The sequence below is a fragment of the Podarcis pityusensis genome (genome assembly GCF_964106645.2).
Source record: "Podarcis pityusensis genome assembly, chromosome: 1".
Lineage (NCBI taxonomy): Eukaryota > Metazoa > Chordata > Lepidosauria > Squamata > Lacertidae > Podarcis > Podarcis pityusensis.
In genome coordinates, this window is record NC_138028.1 from 77,355,500 (window position 1) to 77,373,314 (window position 17,815).

At 44.2% G+C, this 17,815-nt stretch overlaps 1 protein-coding gene across 6 annotated transcripts in view; it reads right to left on the reverse strand.

Moving 5' to 3' along the window:
* TSPAN4 (tetraspanin 4) overlaps positions 1–17,815 on the reverse strand; it is a 525,920-nt gene that overhangs the window by 321,815 nt on the left and 186,290 nt on the right. For all 6 annotated transcript variants that reach the window (XM_081011602.1, XM_081011606.1, XM_081011608.1 and 3 more), the window contains one exon: positions 14,500–14,572. The gene's annotated coding sequence lies outside the window, so the exon portion shown is untranslated. The remainder of the gene's footprint in view (positions 1–14,499; positions 14,573–17,815) is intronic.

The window sequence follows — 17,815 nt, forward strand, 5'->3', positions numbered from 1 at the left end:
CTCGTTAAAGGGAGTGAAAGGCGGGATATCAAATCCAAACTCTTCTTCTTCTTCTTCTTCTTCTTCTTCTTCTTCTTCTTCTTCTTCTCGGCCAGCTCCTGCAGGCTCCCAGCTTCCGAGGCACCCAGCTCCCGCGAGTGTGCCAGCCCACTCTCCAAAACTTCCCATCCGCCACCCAACAGTGTCTGAGGGACAGTGAACCGGCCCCCCGTTTTAAAAGTTTGAGGACCCCTGGTGTAAGAGGCCTCTGTGCAGGTGTAGAGTACATTTCCCCCTCAATTCCAAGTAGCCACAGAAACCTAGAGCTGGGATTTTAGGCTAAAGAGTCAAGCTTTCAGATAAACATTTTTATTAAAAAACAAACAAAACCTATTTGTCAAAGTTGGTTGTTCCTAAAACAGGGGTGGCAAACCTGTGGTCCTGCAGATGTTGCTAAATTACACTCCCATCAGCTCCAGCCAACACAGACAATGGTAAGGGATTATGGGAATTGTAGTTTATCAACATCTGGGAGATGCACAGGTTAGACATCCCTGTCCTAAAACTAAATTCTTCATCTCCTGCTTTATTCATTCTGCCCCAATTCCTGAAGTTGTTTCTGCCTCTCTCACCATCACCCCTAGTGCAGTATCAATATGCCAATATACACATTCCATATACCAAGCTAGTTTTTCAGTACCACATTTCCTGAAATCACTCTTCCCCATTGCAAAAACCAAAGCACACGATTCTGAATCAGAGGACATTTTCAGGTTCCCTACAACACTGAAAAGAATAGGGGGATAAGAAGCAAACTTGCAGAGAAAACCACCTCCCTTCCTCTCCCCCTCCCCACCAGAGGAACAGAATCCACTTTTAATTTTGTTTTTATTCCTTTTCTACAATAATAGAATGAGACAAGGAGCTTCCAGCTTGGAAGATAGGGGAAGAGAGCACATCACGTTACCTGCAAAAAAAATGCAATGATGCAGAAAGAAAGAAAGAAAGAAAGAAAGAAAGAAAGAAAGAAAGAAAGAAGGCTAGAGAAAAGGAGGAAGGAAGAAAAAGTATTGAAAAGACAAGAAGGGAATAGGTATTGCTGAAATTGTGTCATATTTCTCACTTAGAAAGCATGGTTGGTTTTGGTTCAAATTCTTAGGTGTGAATATGAACAATTCACATCACTAGATAGTCTGGCCCATCTTCTTGCCTGGACACCACCCTCTTACAGACAAGTCCATGCACAGCCAAATATTTGCACTTGTTCTCTTTTTATGTACACCATTCTTTTTTCTTGTTTATGCAGCTATGCACAAACTTCACAAAACGTATTTCTGAAGAAAGGAGAATTGGGACATGTTTGCTTAAAGCTTCCTTTATATTATTATTGTTGTGCTTTCCCTCTGCTAAACTGTTTTGACTTTTCTTACGCAAACACATATCTGTCCCCCATGAAATAGGCAGTACGACAGCAGTTATTTTTTTGGGTTTCTAGCCTTAGTCATGCATTCAAGCAAGCAAGCAAGCAAGCAGTAACCCCATCCTCCCAAGCCCTTGCTTGAGGTGAAACTTCAAAAAAAAAGAAAATATACCAGAAACCTGGCATATAGCTTTCCCCCTGGGTATCCTCATGGGTCAGGTCAATGTAATCTGCTCCCTTATTTTGTTTTATAGCAAAAGTCACCGGAATATATATTTCCAGTTGGGCTAAAAACAGCAACAGTGTTTTACATTTCCTTTGTGCCATAGATTCTACAACAATGGCAAAAAGCCAATCAATTAGTTAAACTGCAATAAGCAAAAGCACGAAGAGCAGGCTGAGATGGCTAGTGGCTAGAGCAAACAGAAGATGTCAGTACTCGTGTCTTCTATGATTAATCTGGTAAGAGAAGTAGAATATGCACCTGAGATCCCTTCTGCATGTATCCCACTTGGCTTGGTTAGTGCTATGATCACTCCCACACAATTTATTCCGGATGCACAAAAGAGCTTCCACAGAGTTCCTCTGATGGTGTGTTGAATATACTAGGCAAGCAATACAGAAACCACGATAGCCAGCAGCAATCCTATCAGCCAGATATGTGCAAAAGGAGCATGAAATATGGATCGCACAAAAGATCAATATACAAGGACTGAGCTTTTCAATACAACTAGAAATCAAATCTTTGGTTGCTTTAAACACCATTTTTGAGGCAAAGGAAGATGCCATCTTTTTGGAGTTGGAATTCTCACAAACATTGACTACATCTGGTGTGCAGGTGTGTAAATCAGGGGTCAGCAAACTTTTTCAGCAGGGGGTCAGTCCACTGTCCCTCAGACCTTGGGGGGGCGGACTATATTTTGAAAGGGAAAAAAAAAGAATGAATTCTTATGCCCCACAAATAACCCAAAGATGCATTTTAAATCAAAGTACATTCTACTCATGTAAAAACACCAGGCAGGCCCCACAAATAACCCAGAGATGTATTTTAAATAAAAGGACACATTCTAATCATGTAAAAACATGATGATTTCCGGACCGTCAGCAGACCAGATTTAGAAGGCGATTGGGCCGGATCTTAGTTTGCCTACCCATGGTGTAAATCATAGGATCTAACATGTGTTAGCCTAACAGGCTTCAAATCATCTGATGCTGTTTTTGTTTTGTTTTTTAAATTATTGTTATAAGAAGCTCTGATAACATTTAACATTCTGAAATGTGTATAATAGGTATGTTTGCAGACCTGGATATAGGGGACAGAAAGCTCAACTTTGAGATCAGTGGCAGACCTTGGTATGTCAAATTTCAGTGGCACCCTGTGTGATGCCAAAGCCTCTTGCCTTCCATTCGACATCATAGTTGTGGCATCCCCAAGGCTCCACACATGTGTCGTATTCAATTAGGATTGCTCCCAGGTATGTGTGCACAGGTCACCTGCATTATGCAGATCTTGAGATCTTTCTCCAGAAGGATCTATCCCAGACAAAGCTGATAGGCCAATGAACAAGTCCAAGATTATTTTCTTTTTCTTCTAATAGTGATCTGACTACAGTGGTACCTCGGGATGCGAACGGGATCTGTTCTGGAGCCCCGTTCACATCCCAAACAGAACGTAAGATGCGACAGCGCGTCTGCCTGTGCGCAGGTCGCATTTTGCCGCTTCCGTGCATTTTGATCGTCTGTGCATGCGCAAGCGGCGAAACCCAGAAGTAACGCACTCCGTTACTTCCGGGTTGCCGCGGAGCGTAACCTGAAAGTGCTCAACCTGAAGCGTATTTATCCCGAGGTATGACTGTATTTGTTGAGTTGTTCACATTTAAGGGAAACACATCAAATGGCAAGACTGACAATCACTCTTTTAGGCAGCAATAAAAACCAAGCCTTTAATACAGAAGCAGATGCTTCTAATAATAAAGTGGCAAACTAGAAATAAACTTTCTCAGGGCAACAAAAATAAATCTCTGGAGCTGTTGCTACTCAGGCTGCAATCTGAAACACATGTATTAGGAAGTCCCACACTGAACTCCCGTCTCAGGAAACAGGCATGAAATTGCACAGCTGGAATTTTTTTATGCCCTTTGCATGACCGCTTCCAGAAAAGGCAACTATATATTTGGATTACATGCTTGAAATCAATTTACTGCATACAAAGCATACCATAGCACTTTGTTACTACAAGTCAATATTGCTAATGGCGATAGGACACACTGAGACTGGGGGCTTGTCCAGACGTCCTCGTCCCATGCCTAGAAAGCACAGGTCCGAGAGGTTTTCTGTGTTTTTGGCTGTTTTTTCTCCGATTGAGTGCTAAAGAGCGGTTTCCCAGGGGAAAGCAGTGAGACAAGACCATGCGCCCCGGGAATGCAGCCTGCCTACAGTCACCAGCAACTTCCCAGTTCAGCTTAGGCTGGCTCTAGAAATAATAGTATGTGCAGTGAGTGGGTCATAGACTCACATATGGGTTCTCTGCCACAATACATGCACATCTCCCATTTTTGTAGTTCTTCCATCCTCAAAAGGAAGTGTTGTAGGCATTGGATATATGCCTATACAGTTGTACAGTACCTTGAAGTCAAACAGAATCCGTTCCAGAAGTCCGTTCGACTTCCAAAACATTCAGAAACCAAAGTGCAGCTTCTGATCAGTTGCAGGTTTGCGGCATTCAGGAGTCAAAACATTGGGGAATCAAGCTGTTAAAAAACCAAGGTACTGTACGACTGTAGGTTCGCATCTCTCTCTCTCTCTGACACACACACATGGTGGCAAGTGCAAGCACATACACAAGCAGTATTCTTATACAGCAAACCAAATGAACAAGATTGTGTCAATATCACCTTAAGTTATTATAAACCAAAATGGAAAAGCAAGGAGCAATACATACAACCTCAAAATAAAACTGAGCACATCAACATTAAGTTTCATATTAGGGTTTGTGCATACCTTGCATTTTGTCACCATGCATGCAACATGAAAATCCTGCTGTATACAACAAGCCTTTTGCTCTTGATTAAACAGGTGCTATGGGAATTTTCAGCCCATCCTTGATCATAATTAGAGCTGTAATCCCTGGTTTTTATGAAGATATACTGGATTTTAAATCAGCTTGGACAATATTTTTTTTAAAGATTAGTACTGTTTGTTTTGTTTCTGTTCTTAGAAAAAAGGAAGAGGGAAGAAAATAGATTATTATACTCCAATTAGCCTTAAAGGATAGATGGTAAAATCCTTTGGTCATGGGCCCATATATACAAACTTCTATATTATTTCAAACAGGTGCTATATGTGTTATAAAAGGAGAAGCCCAATAGTTACCAAGATAAATGGGGGTGGGGAGAGGATGATTATAGGGTGACCACTTCTGGAACTCCCTCTCCAAGGATGTTTTTATGGCTCTTTCGCTGTTAGTGTTGGGGGTGGAGAGAGCACTTAAAACTTTTCTTAGTAATTGGGCTTTAGAGCCTTCACACAGAGCCATAGATGGCGGGGTGGCTAGCTGGGTATTTTGCCCCAGGTAAAACCTTCAGAGGGGCACCATTGAGGCTCCCAGCCTGTGTGTGTGTGTGTACACAAATGTGCATGGGGGGGTTGCCAAACTGGGTCTTTGACCTGGGTGAAATAAAGCCTGGTTTATTCCCTGCCTTCCTGGACATTACAGCTGCTGGGAGTCTTGTTTGTTTATACTGTTTTCCTGCATATGCTGCTCTGATCTCCTATGGGAAGGAGAACAAGATATAAATAATTTCAATCAAACCAACAAATACATAAATGCTCTCTAGGCTGTCCAGAACAGTTCACTTTCTCTATTGGACACAACAAAAGGTTCATCAGTTTGATGGGCAGCACCAGGAAAGTGAAATGAGAGTGGGCCCCTGGCCAAGCTGCCACTGCTGCCTAGGTCAAACAGAAGAAAGACACAAACAAACAAACAAACAAACAAACAAACGGAGAGCCTGAATTATTAAACAGTTGTAAGGCATGTCAAGTGGGGACCTGCAACCGCTTTCAGATGAGAAAAAGGAAGGAGAAACATTCTGCCCACCCGACCTCCTGCTTCTCAGCCATGCTTTTCTCTTTTTTGTGATAGTGATAATGCCCCTCATCTCACAATTCAGTTTGTGGAGATATACAGAGATGTAGCATTAGAAAGAGGATGAACAACCATGTGCGCCCGCCTACCCCAAATCCTTCTTTTTCCAACCCTCCTTGCTGTTAACAGGCAGCCCAGCGGACATTCTGTACACATGTCTAGCAAATGACAGGACAGTGGCATCTGCAATCTCACTTGATGGCAGTAATCAATAAGCAGTGAAATCCTCACTGAGCAATTCCTTTTCCTTCTGGCTACAAAGGCAAATGAAACTTAGGCTGTAAAGGCAAAATACTGATCAGAGGAGGCTCTGTGTATGTACAAGCAGCAATCTCAGCTCTGATGCAGGCTTTCGGGTTTAGATATTTGACTTTGCATGCCCCCTCCACTACACAGGCGCAATGTTGTGGTCATAAAATATTCAATATATACCCAAATATCTCCTGGAACCCGTAGTTTCTAAAGAGGCTGGTAATGTTCCTTACTCTATAGACATTTAGAAGCTCCATCTGCCAAGAGGAAGTTCCCAGTCTGTAAGGGGGGGAGGGAAGGTCCTGCTCATAGCCAGGGAGCAAAAAAATACAGTGGAACCTCTACTTACGGACATAATCAATTTTGGAGGTCTGTCCGTAAGTCAGTCTGGGTCGCTGATAGAAGTGCTATTGTGCGCAGGTGCATTCAGTGGCAGCACGCTTCTGCACATGTGCAGACAGCGGCAGCCACTTCTGCGCGTGCGCAAATCGCAGCAAACCCGGTATTTACTTCCAGGTTTGCCGCGGTCGCAACTTGGATCAGGCCCAAGTAGAGGCGGTCGTAAATAGAGGTTCTACTGTAGAAGGAGAGCAGAAAATAGACCAGCAGCCTCAATGTGGATGAGAATTAACCACTATCAATTACAAAGGCCACACAAATTGAGGTGGCCGGGGGCTTACTTTCTCAGAATTGTTTGGGTGATGCATGCTTTTTTCTACAGAAACCAAATCAATTACAGAAGAGACTTTTAGAAACAGTTTTGTTAATTTTGAAAAGCATATCACAAAAAACAAAGTACATCCCTTTTTCAACTGAGAGGAGAAGTTGCTTTTCATAAAAGAGAAAGTGATGGCTGCTTCCCATTAGTCTCCTTTCCTACATGAGTATCACTTTCTTACAAGGACCTGCATGTTTACACAGTCACAGGTAATGTGTGTTTATTGCACCACATGCAGCAGAAAGCTCCAGCTGCTCGGCTTGCAACCCAGAGGACCATCTTGTTACTTTGAAAGCTGCAAAAGATAATGCAGGCACACGTCCTCCGACCCCTACTCTCCCGCTGGTGCCTTCACCCATCTGCCCCTGCCTGCATTAGTGCAGCATCAGAGTTCTGCTTGCTCAAGGAGGTGCAGTGGGAGAGAGGGTGACATGACCAAGAGAGAAGCAGGCCAGGGCAAGTTGCCACTGCATCTTTTGTTGCAGCTCTGGGGCGATTAAACAGACAGCTCTCCAGGTTGTGGCCAGACAACCACGCGAAGAAACAAAGCTACCCTTAGCCCATGACAAGCCAACATGCTGCCCTCCATATATTGTTGAACTACAACTTCCATCATTCTTGATCATTGGTTGTGCTTGCTGGGTCTGATGGGAGTTGTAGTTCAACAACATCTGGGGGGCAACATGTTGGCTGTCCCTGCCTTAGCCCATGATATTTGGGCTCGCCAAACGTGCCTTCCTCTTAGCACATTTCTCCCTTTCGTCCTGAGTTCAAGTGTCTTCAAAGTCCATGACACCTTTGGTAAAGGCTGTTCTCCAATTGGAACACTCACAGGCTAGTGTTTCCCAATTGCTGGTGTTTATACTACATTTTTTAAAGATTTGCCTTGAGAGTGACTGCCATCATTGCAAGAGAGTTGCAACGTTTTAACATTGATATTGCCGTGCTTCAAGAAACTCGAAGAGCAGGAGAGGGACAGCTGAAGGTAGAAAGAGGAGGCTACATATCCTTCTGGAAAGGTTTCCTGAACAAGAATGTTGAATACATGGAGTAGGCTTTGCTATCAAAAATGACCTTGTGAAGCTCTTGTCAGAAGTCCCTACTGGCATTAATGAGCGACTTTCTCTTTATTAGCTGCAGCCGGCAAAATTATTGTAATCTTAGCAAACTGTCACCTAACTATATCCGAGGCTACCCTCCGTGAATCCTTAGTCTTCTAGGGGGACAATGACATGATTTTCACTGTTCAACAGCTTAAAATTAAAAATAAATAAATAAATGCAGAGAGCAAAACCAACCCCTGTATACGGCACTTATCAACCTGACTAAGACCTTCAGCAGTGTAAATCATAATGCCCTGTGGACTGTCCTTCTGAAAATTGGCTGCCCAGGTAAATTTGTGAACATCCTTTGGCTCCTCCATGATAATAGAAGGGCAACAATTGCAGCTAACAGTGGCTGTCAAAGTGAACCATTCATAGTGGGATCATGTGTTAAACAGGGTTGTGTTATCACCCCAACACTATTTATTATTTTCATTGCCATGATCCTACACATTGTCAAAGGGAAACTCCTCACCGAGATAGAAATCATATATTGAACAGATGGAAACCTCTTTAACTTGAGTAGGCTGAAAGCAAAGAGTAAGGTTACCATAACTTCCGCCATAAAGCTTCAATATGCTGATGACAATGTAGTGTGTGCACACTCAGAGGAGGATCTCCAAACCATCCTAAATATCTTCAGAGAAGCCTACGAAATGATTGGCCTATCACTCAACATCCAAAAAACCAAAGTGCTGCACCAACCAGCACAAAACAACCCCCCTGCAGCGCCACAAATCCAACTCAATGGTGTAACGTTAGAAAGTGTTGATCACCTCTCCTACCTGGGCTGTTACCTTTGCACAAGGGCCGACATTGATGCTGAAATCCAGCATCCCCTGAGCTTGGCAAGTGCAGCTTTCTCCCAATTGAAGAGCAGAGTGTTTGAGGACCGGGACATTCACAGGGAAACCAAAATGCTTGCATACAAAGCTATTGTACTACCAACCTTACTGTATGCTTGTGAAACATGGACCACTTATAAACACCATCTCCAACTCCTTGAAAGATTCCATCAACAATGTCTCCCAAAAATTTTACATATCACTTTGGAAGACAGGCAAACTAATGTCAGTGTACTGGAAGAAGCAACGATCACCAGTGTCGAGGCAATGATTCTTCAGCATCAACTTTGTTGGACTGATCATGTTGTTTGGATGCCTGATTATTGTCTTCCAAAGCAACTACTCTATTCTGAACTTTAAAATGGAAAGCATAATGCTTGTGGTCAACAAAAGAGGTTTAAAGAATTGGTGTACTAGCTGGGTGTTTGACATGAGGCAGTACAACACTTAGCAATTCTGGATTTCTGTAATATAAGAATTTAAATTGCAGATACAGCAATTCACAGCAATTCAACATAACAAGGGAAAACACAGGAGATCTCCTAGTCTCTGGCACAGATTGCTTTACAACATATTGAATGTAATACAATTCTTCTGAAATCTATTAATTTGAAATACACAGCACTTCACATGAAGTGGGCTTTGTACAGTGCAGCCGGATTTAATTGTATGTTATGTAATAAGGATGCCAAGCACTTGCAGAGACCTTTCTTCTGTTTGGCGTGCTTTCCAAACATTAGCTAATTCATCCACGTGATGCCCTGGGAAGGTATGTAAAAGGAAATCACTTAGATGGCGGCGGATGCTAAGGGCACACGTACAACCTGGGCAACAAAAGGATTTGCTGCGTTAGCAGCAAGTCTGGGAGCACAATTTATACAAGGTTGCAATGCAGCAGTGCAAGCACACACAACCATTCAGGAAAGCTTCTTTTTCAAGTGACAGGAAGGATACATGGCAGACATAAACCAATGACTGGATCCCTGCCAAGTGCCGAATCTATACTGCAGGGACAGGGCTGGCAGAAGATCTTTAGAGTGATAAGAGAAGGATCTAACAAAGAAGTCGTGTGCTACAAGGTGCGGAGGGGAGACGGAGCCCAAAGTTAAGGATTTGTCATTCACAAATAGGATAGCACCTGTTTTTTTAAAGCAAAACTTCATACATGTTATACCTCTTTATAAATAGTAATTCCCCAAGATTTGGGACCCAGACACATGCCAGTTCAATGCTGAGGAATGGCACCACTATTCCTAGGCGAGGGTCTACAGTGAACCAAACTGTCTGCTTTGGTCTCAAAGGTGTCATGAGCTAGATTCTTCCTAGCAGAAAGAAAGCCTTTTTTCAATCCTGGAATTGGGATGGGCAGCTTGGTGAGAGTCAGGGTCCTCTCTCCTTTCTCCCATTTAATATGCTGCAATGCATAATAGCTTAAGATTCCAGTCCTGGGCTCCCACACCCTTGGAACATCCAGCAAACAATGTAGACCAGCAAATGGATATACTGTTTCATAAATATGTCACTGGATTCTTGGTTGGGGGGGAGAAATAAAAAGAAGAATAAAAACTAACACAACCTATTAAGTGCAGAGAGCTGAGGCATAAACTTGAGGCATAAAATTAAGACAATTTAAGCACTAAAAAGCAAGGAACTGTAAAACTGAGCAATTCCTGCCACTAACAGCCTGCAAGGTGGCCTTATTTCATACAGCAGTAAAAGGGAAATCAAGAACTTTGCAAAACCAAGAGGACCCTTGGGATATGCATTTCAGCATCACCCTGCCACCCCCGCATTCAATTTGATACTGTTTTTGCAAATACCAGTTACGTAAGAGCACAATTGCATTCCAGGTGATGAAAACACTAATATCTTCAATATCCTGCAGAGATGCTTCCCCTTCCATGTCCTCAACCCCTTTCCACGCTGGCCCTTCTTCCTCCCCCGCCTCTTCCACTGACCATTAGAAAACTCTTTTTTAAAAAAACCTTCCCGTCTTATTCTGCAGCTTGGCTGCGACCCAAAGGCCAATCATTAGAAGGGTCTTGCACTTTCTTTCTGGGCTGGATTAGACCAAGTGTCTTCAACCTTTTCAGACCCAGGATCCCCACTTTTACCCCTTTTAATTCTTTAGCCAGGTTTCTCTATAACCAGGCCTTTGGCTAAATAAACATCATGTGGCCCTCTCTCCCAGCTATAAAAGGACTCCTGCTGCAGTGAGGCCTCGGACCATTGGCTGGGTGAGGACTGCAGAGCCTGCTCCCTTCCAGGGCCTTCTCCAACTGGCCCAGGGGGCGTGGCCCAGGCCCTTATTTGGAACAAACTTTTGGGGAAGTGTGGGAAGTGTTCTGCCATTGCTTCCCTGTTCCAGGTGGTTAATGTGCTTTAAAATGTCCTCAAGCAGTAAGTGGCAATTTAAATTTTTATTTCTTTTTTCCCTTTTTTCCTTTGTTGGGGGTGGGTGGGTGGGATGGATATTTGGTTGAGGATTAATTTTAGTATAATTGTTCTGTTCCCTTTTTTTGCTGCTGTTGTTGTTTTATTGGTTCTGTATAGTTTGTGTTTTGCTTTTAAGGGGCGGGATCAGGGCTGCCTGGGAGTGGAGCCCCAGCCAACACAATGGCTGGGACAAGTTCCACAGGGGGGGAAGCACTGGGACATCCGATCTCGGTGATCATGGGCAGGAGGCAGAGTTACGCTAAGACCAGACCATGTCATTACCGAGGAGGCAGGTTTAGTCGTTGTTTGAAGACTATCCCTGCCTCTGGGTCTGGCCTTGACCGGATGGATACTGGAATCAACAGGGGAAACCCACATGACCTGAAGGTGTTGCTGTGTAATGCCAGGTCAATGATGAATAAAACCACTGCCATCCACGACCTGATTGTGGATGGAGGATTTGACCTGGCATGTGTGACAGAGACCTGGTTGGAGGAAGCAGATGGGCCTGTCCTTGCCACTGCTTGCCCACCAGGTTTCTCTTACGCACAGCAACCCAGGTCATATGGGCGGGCAGGGGGGGTTGCAGTGATTTTTAGGAAGTCACTAGCTTGCACCAGGCGTCCTACTGGGAAGATCCAGTTCTCTGAGTGCATGTTCTGGAAGTTGGGCAATAGGGGCAGTACAGGATTCCTTTTGGTGTACCGACCTCCCCGCTGCACCAAGGATTCCCTGTCCGAGCTGCTTCAGGTCGTGGTGGATTCTCTCCTGGAGACACCTAGTTTGGTTGGCCTAGGGGATTTTAACATCCATGCCAACACGACCTTACAAGGGGCTGCTCGGGAATTCGTGGAAAGCATGGCCTCCATGGGGCTGTCCCTGAATAAATTTGGCCCAACTCATAGTCATGGACATGCCTTAGACCTGGTGTTCACCTCTAATGACGTGGGTGATCTGACACTAAGTAAAAGTGAAACAAAAGAAGTGCCATGGTCAGATCACTTCCTGGTGCAACTGGACTTCTCCACGACCCTTCCCCTCTGCAGGGAGGTGGGACCAATTCGGATGGTCCGCCCCCGCCACTTAATGGATCCAAATGGTTTCCAGAGAGTGGTAGGGGATGCTTTAGCCCATGTTGATGGCCTTTCAGCTGATTCCCTGGTGGCCCGCTGGAATGCGGAGTTAACCAGGGCTATCGACTGTCTGGCTCCGAAGCGCCCTCTCCGATTGCACGGAGCCTGGACAGCCCCATGGTTTTCTTCGGAGCTGAGGGCGATGAAACAATCGCTGAGACGGCTAGAGCGTCGGTGGCAGAACACTCACTCTGAATCTGACCGGACACAGGTTAGAGCTCAACGTCGAGCCTACCAAGTGGCGATAGCGACGGCGAAGAAGACTTTCTTCACCGCCTCTATTGCATCTGCAGAAAATAGTAGCAGGAGACTCTTTCAGGTGGTTCGCAATTTAACGGAACCACCTTTACCACCAGGGCCTTGTAAAGACCCCAAGATCTCCTGCAACGATTTTGCAAAGTTTTTTGCAGAATAAATCACTCATATTCGGAAGGAGCTAGACACCACCGTGGGAGCAGGGCTGGGGCAGGAGAGTGCTAGAGCTCTGTCTGGTCAAGTTGCATGGAATCAATTTCAATCTGTTACCCCCGAGGATGTGGACAGGCTGCTTGGACGCGTGAAACCAACCACCTGTCTCCTTGATCCTTGCCCATCCTGGCTAATAAAAGCAAGCCGGGAAGGGCTGGGCGATGGGCTCTGCGGGGTGGTGAATGCTTCCCTCTGTGAGGGAACATTCCCAGATCCACTGAAAGAGGCGGTCATTAAACCGCTTCTTAAAAAACCATCTTTAGACCCGGCCAGTATGGCCAACTATCGCCCAGTCTCAAATCTTCCATTCTTGGGCAAGGTGATTGAGTGCATGGTTGCTGAACAACTCCAGGCACGCCTGGAGGATGCGGACCATTTGGATCCCTTCCAATCGGGATTTAGGCCTCATCATGGGACTGAAACTGCCTTGGTTGCGCTGGCTGATGATCTCTGGCGAGCTAGGGACAAAGGTAAGAGTTGTTTCCTAGTTCTGCTGGATCTCTCAGCGGCCTTTGATACAATCGACCATAACATCCTTATGGACCGTCTACAGGGGCTGGGAGCTGGGGGCACTGTTATACAGTGGTTTCGCTCCTTCCTCCTGGGCCGTGTTCAGAAAGTGGTGGTGGGGGATGAGTGTTCAGACGCCTGGGCCCTCACTTGTGGGATGCCTCAGGGTTCCGTCCTCTCCCCCATGCTTTTTAACATCTATATGACGCCGCTGGGAGAGATCATCAGGGCGTTTGGACTGGGTGTCCATCAATATGCAGATGATACCCAGCTCTACCTCTCTTTCAAATCAGAACCAGTGAAGGCGGTGAAGGTCCTGGAGGCGTTTGGAGAATGGATGGTGGCTAATGGATTGAAGTTGAATCCTGACAAGACAGAAGTACTGTTTTGGGGGGTGTGGAGGACTCCCTGGTCCTGAATAGGGTAACTGTGCCCCTGAAGGACCAGGTGCGCAGCCTGGGAGTCATTTTGGACTCACAGCTGTCCATGGAGGCGCAGGTCAATTCTGTATCCAGGGCAGCTGTCTACCAACTCCACCTGGTACGCAGGCTGAGACCCTACCTGCCTGCGGACTGTCTCGCCAGAGTGGTGCATGCTCTAGTTATCTCCCGCTTGGACTACTGCAATCCGCTCTATGTGGGGCTACCTTTGAAGGTGACTCAGAAACTACAACTAATCCAGAATGCGGTCAGCTAGACTGGTGACTGGGAGCGGCCGCTGAGACCATATAACACCGGTCTTGAAAGACCTACATTGGCTCCCAGTACGTTTCCGAGCACAATTCAAAGTGCTAGTGTTGACCTTTAAAGCCCTAAACGGCCTCGGCCCAGTATACCTGAAGGAGCGTCTCCACCCCCATCGTTCTGCCCGGATGCTGAGGTCCAGCACCGAGGGCCTTCTGGCGGTTCCCTCTTTGAAGAAGCAAAGCTACAGGGAACCAGGCAGAGGGTCTTCTCGGTAGTGGCGCCCGCCCTGTGGAATGCCCTCCTATCAGATGTCAAAGCGATAAATAACTACCTGACATTCAGAAGACATCTTAAGGCAGCCCTGTTCAGGGAAGTTTTTAATGTGTGATATTTTAGTGTATTTTTGGTTTCTATGGAAGCCGCCCAGAGTGGCTGGGGAAACCCAGCCAGATGGGCGGGGTACAAATAATAAATTATTATTATTATTATTAATGTGTTTGTGAAAGGAGGGTTATGGGGAGGGTTGCTTCATTTTTATTTCATTTTCATTTAGTTGTGACCCACTAGGGATTAGAGGTTAGGGTCCCGACCCACCTATTAAAAGACTAGTGGATTAGATGGTGGGCTTCAAGCTGGCACATAATGAAAATACAGACCACATGGCTACTTCTGGCTATGCAAAGATTTCAAAATAACCCACAGCATTCCTTTAAAAATTAGAATATAGCCTCTCCACTCTTTAGGAAACTTTGTAATGACTGCTCAAGAATTAGCTTTGATCTAATCTTAAAAAATAAAGTACCTGATTTGTGGCTGCGCCAAGCTTGAACAGTTCCACAGCAGGAGCTCCTCAAAGTCTGTGAGTTTCAAACACTCTGAAAAAGAAAAACATGTCCAAATTAATTAACTGCCAATTAGAAGGTATATCCTACCAGGACCCAGCAACAAATCCGGGAGCATAAGTCCCCTACTGGCTAACAAGGAAGTGGTCAATGCCACCTGATTACGGTTGACACTCTTTCCCCTGTATGCAGGTGGCTATGAAAGTTCGTTTGAAAAAGGAGCAGAAAGCCAACAAACAATAGTAAATGGCAGGTCCAGAGAGCAAATCGACTGGCCTTGTTGAGTCCTGGGAAAAAAAAAAAGTGGAATCAAGGAGCGCCACGGGGGGCCGCTAGGGGCGCATTGGAAGATGGCCGACAATACCATCTCTCCGTCTCACAGAAGGCAATTAAGAGGCTAATATGGGAATATGTAGCCTCCCTTGTTTCCCCAGGGAATGGGGGAAACACTGCCTTCGCCTGCGGTTGCCATAAATCACCCCCGAGTTCGAAAGAAGAAGGGGGTGAGGGCACTAGGCACACAGCACTCATGTGGGATGGCTCTCCCGACGCCGTCTCTGATCACGCGACCTGGTTGCAGGAGCTCAAAATAACAATTAGAGAGAGCAGCAAATGCACATGTTTCGAGTGAAGAACGGGAGTTAAGACTGCTAATTGAAGTGACCTCTGTGAAGTTGAGCGACGGGCTGGATTCAACAGGAAAATATATCAAGAAGAAGATACATCAAAGGGTCGGTATGTCGGAACGGGACTAAAAGGAGGGGGAAAACTTTTCTTTTTCTCTCTCTATGTGATTACCTAACAATCCCTCCCCAAGAAGAACCGTTGCATAATTGACTATAAGCGGGATGATTAAGAAACTGTGTGGAAATGAATTACTAACCAAAGGCATGGTTTATGGAGATCTGGAAAATATGAAAGGCTTTTGGAATGACGCAGTTATAAAAAGAGAATCGCCATGTTGGCAGGCTTTGTTGTAGGATTGACGATCAAGAGGGGGAGGAGGCCTGGCTTTGTTATTATATCGGACTCTTGGCAGAACCCCCTGAGAAGTTTGAGAAGGGAGTGACAGGTCTGCGAAGATTAATGAGCAGACGTTAAGATTGTTTTTATTGAAGTGATGAAATGCGCCTGCTGTTTGAATATGACTCTTGGATGAATGGAAAAATCCACACAGGATTATAAAAATGCTTGTTTTCAACTCGCTTGTGGAGACTATCAGAGGTCACAAAGTAAAGAAAGGAAAAATATACGAAAATAACAAGAAGAGATGAGGAAAACAACAAAGAAGGAATGGATAGAATTGTGATCATTATTTGGACAGAACTGTGAACATCAAAGCAGCAGCAATAAGATGACTGGATCCCTTTCGGAGCTCGAAACATGGGTACCCCCAACAAAAATTTAAAATTTGGCTCTGTAATTTGGAATTAATGTGATTTGATTGGTTTGTTAATAAAAAAAAAATTAAAAAAAGAATCAAGGAGCGCCACAGCAAGTGGCATAGTCTGGCCAAGGTTCTGGGAGGAAGAATTAATGGCCTCCTTTTGCCCTTCCCCTCTGCTTGTAGAGGCTACCTCTCCGAAATTCAGATTATTACCAGGGGAGGCTCCTCCACTGTAGGCTGTGCCCACTCTGAAAAGATTAAAAAATGCAAAAAAAATGCAATTAAAGAGTCTTTGTTCATGCATCACCACACCGATCCATGTTTTTGTGTTGTGATCTCTCTCTCAGACTTCAGCAGCAAAGGGTACAGTCATTCCAATATCCTCAGTAACTGAAGCTTTAGAACAGTCTTCAAAGACAGCCCCAAAGATAACACACTAGAGCAGAGTTCCCCAAACTTGGAGGGGGGGCTGTTGTCATAGTCACTGCCAAATGTCCATTTTATAGTGGGGTAGGACTGTCAAAAAAACTGGCAATATCCCCAAACCAAAAGGGGCATATTTTTCTTTAAAATTTAAAAATGAGGAAGGGCAGTGGACCTTGGTAAGTGCCATGAGAGTTGAGGACACCACACAGGAAACCCTAACATTACTTTAATCCAAATGGGAAGGTACTAGAACATATTTAATCCCCACCCTGCTAATGCTCAGAAGTTACACATCTGTGATTCAGCCATGGCATCCTTCAAACCAGGTTCTGGTTCTAAGGTCTGGCTCAAATTAAACCCTTTGCTTGATTTAGCTAAAAGCATTGATGCTAAATCCAGAGGTAGCATTATTATTAATTTACAATGCAGTGGAAGGTTCACAGGCTATGAAGGACTTGCTCACAAATTTATTGACAGCTGCACCAATTATGATAGCTAGGAAGTGGAAGGGGCAAACAGAATATAAAATGGAAGAATGGTATAAAGAAGTATGGGATATAAGCTATTAATGATAGATTAACATGTGCCATTAAGGTAAGATGGGGAATAAACAGGGGAAATGATTTTGAGGAGATATGGAATGTGTTTGTAGAAATTGTTCTGTTAAAACAGAAAGGGGTCAAATCATCGCAAGAGGTGTTGAAATTCTGGGAGGTTGGATAGTTATAATGGAGTGGTCTCGTGGATGGGGTGCACATTTTTATTTATTATTATTACTTTGTCAAAAAATAATAATAATAATATAAAGCATTGATGTATTTCCAAAATTGGATCGTTGGTAAATACACACTTCGAGTAAGCACTGCTTATTGAAATTATTTGGCTTACTTTTGAGTAGGCATGCACAGAATCATGCTTGAGATTTGCTTATCTACCCTCAATGCAACAATAATGCGAGACTTTTAATTCAAGTCATATTGCACTGTTTTAATTTTATTAGGATGTTTTTACTGTACAATTTTAAAGAGCAACTCTGGCAAAAAGCTGAATAGAAATGTTATAAATAAATAGGACACTGTTCTTAATTAGTCGAGGGGAAACTTTTTCTTCTGTCATCTTAACACTCGAACAGATTGCAGACTGGGCTAAATTCTGTGCCCTCTTCCAGAAATATCTATTTTCTCCATTTCTAATTGCAACCAGTCTGAAGGAAAAGCTTTCTAATTCAAAAGCTGGCAGATCATAGCGTGAACTTTCATCCTGATAAAATCACTTTACTATATCCTTGCTTTTTTTTATTTTTTGGCTGTTCTTAAAACACAATCATAGCTTGCTCCATTTTTGTACTAGATGTAGGTATCAACCACTCAACCACCATTTTCAATGTATACTTAGGTTACTGAAATAACGGTAAAGGGGATTATTCTACTCATTCAGAACAGCAATATATGAATACCGTTGCT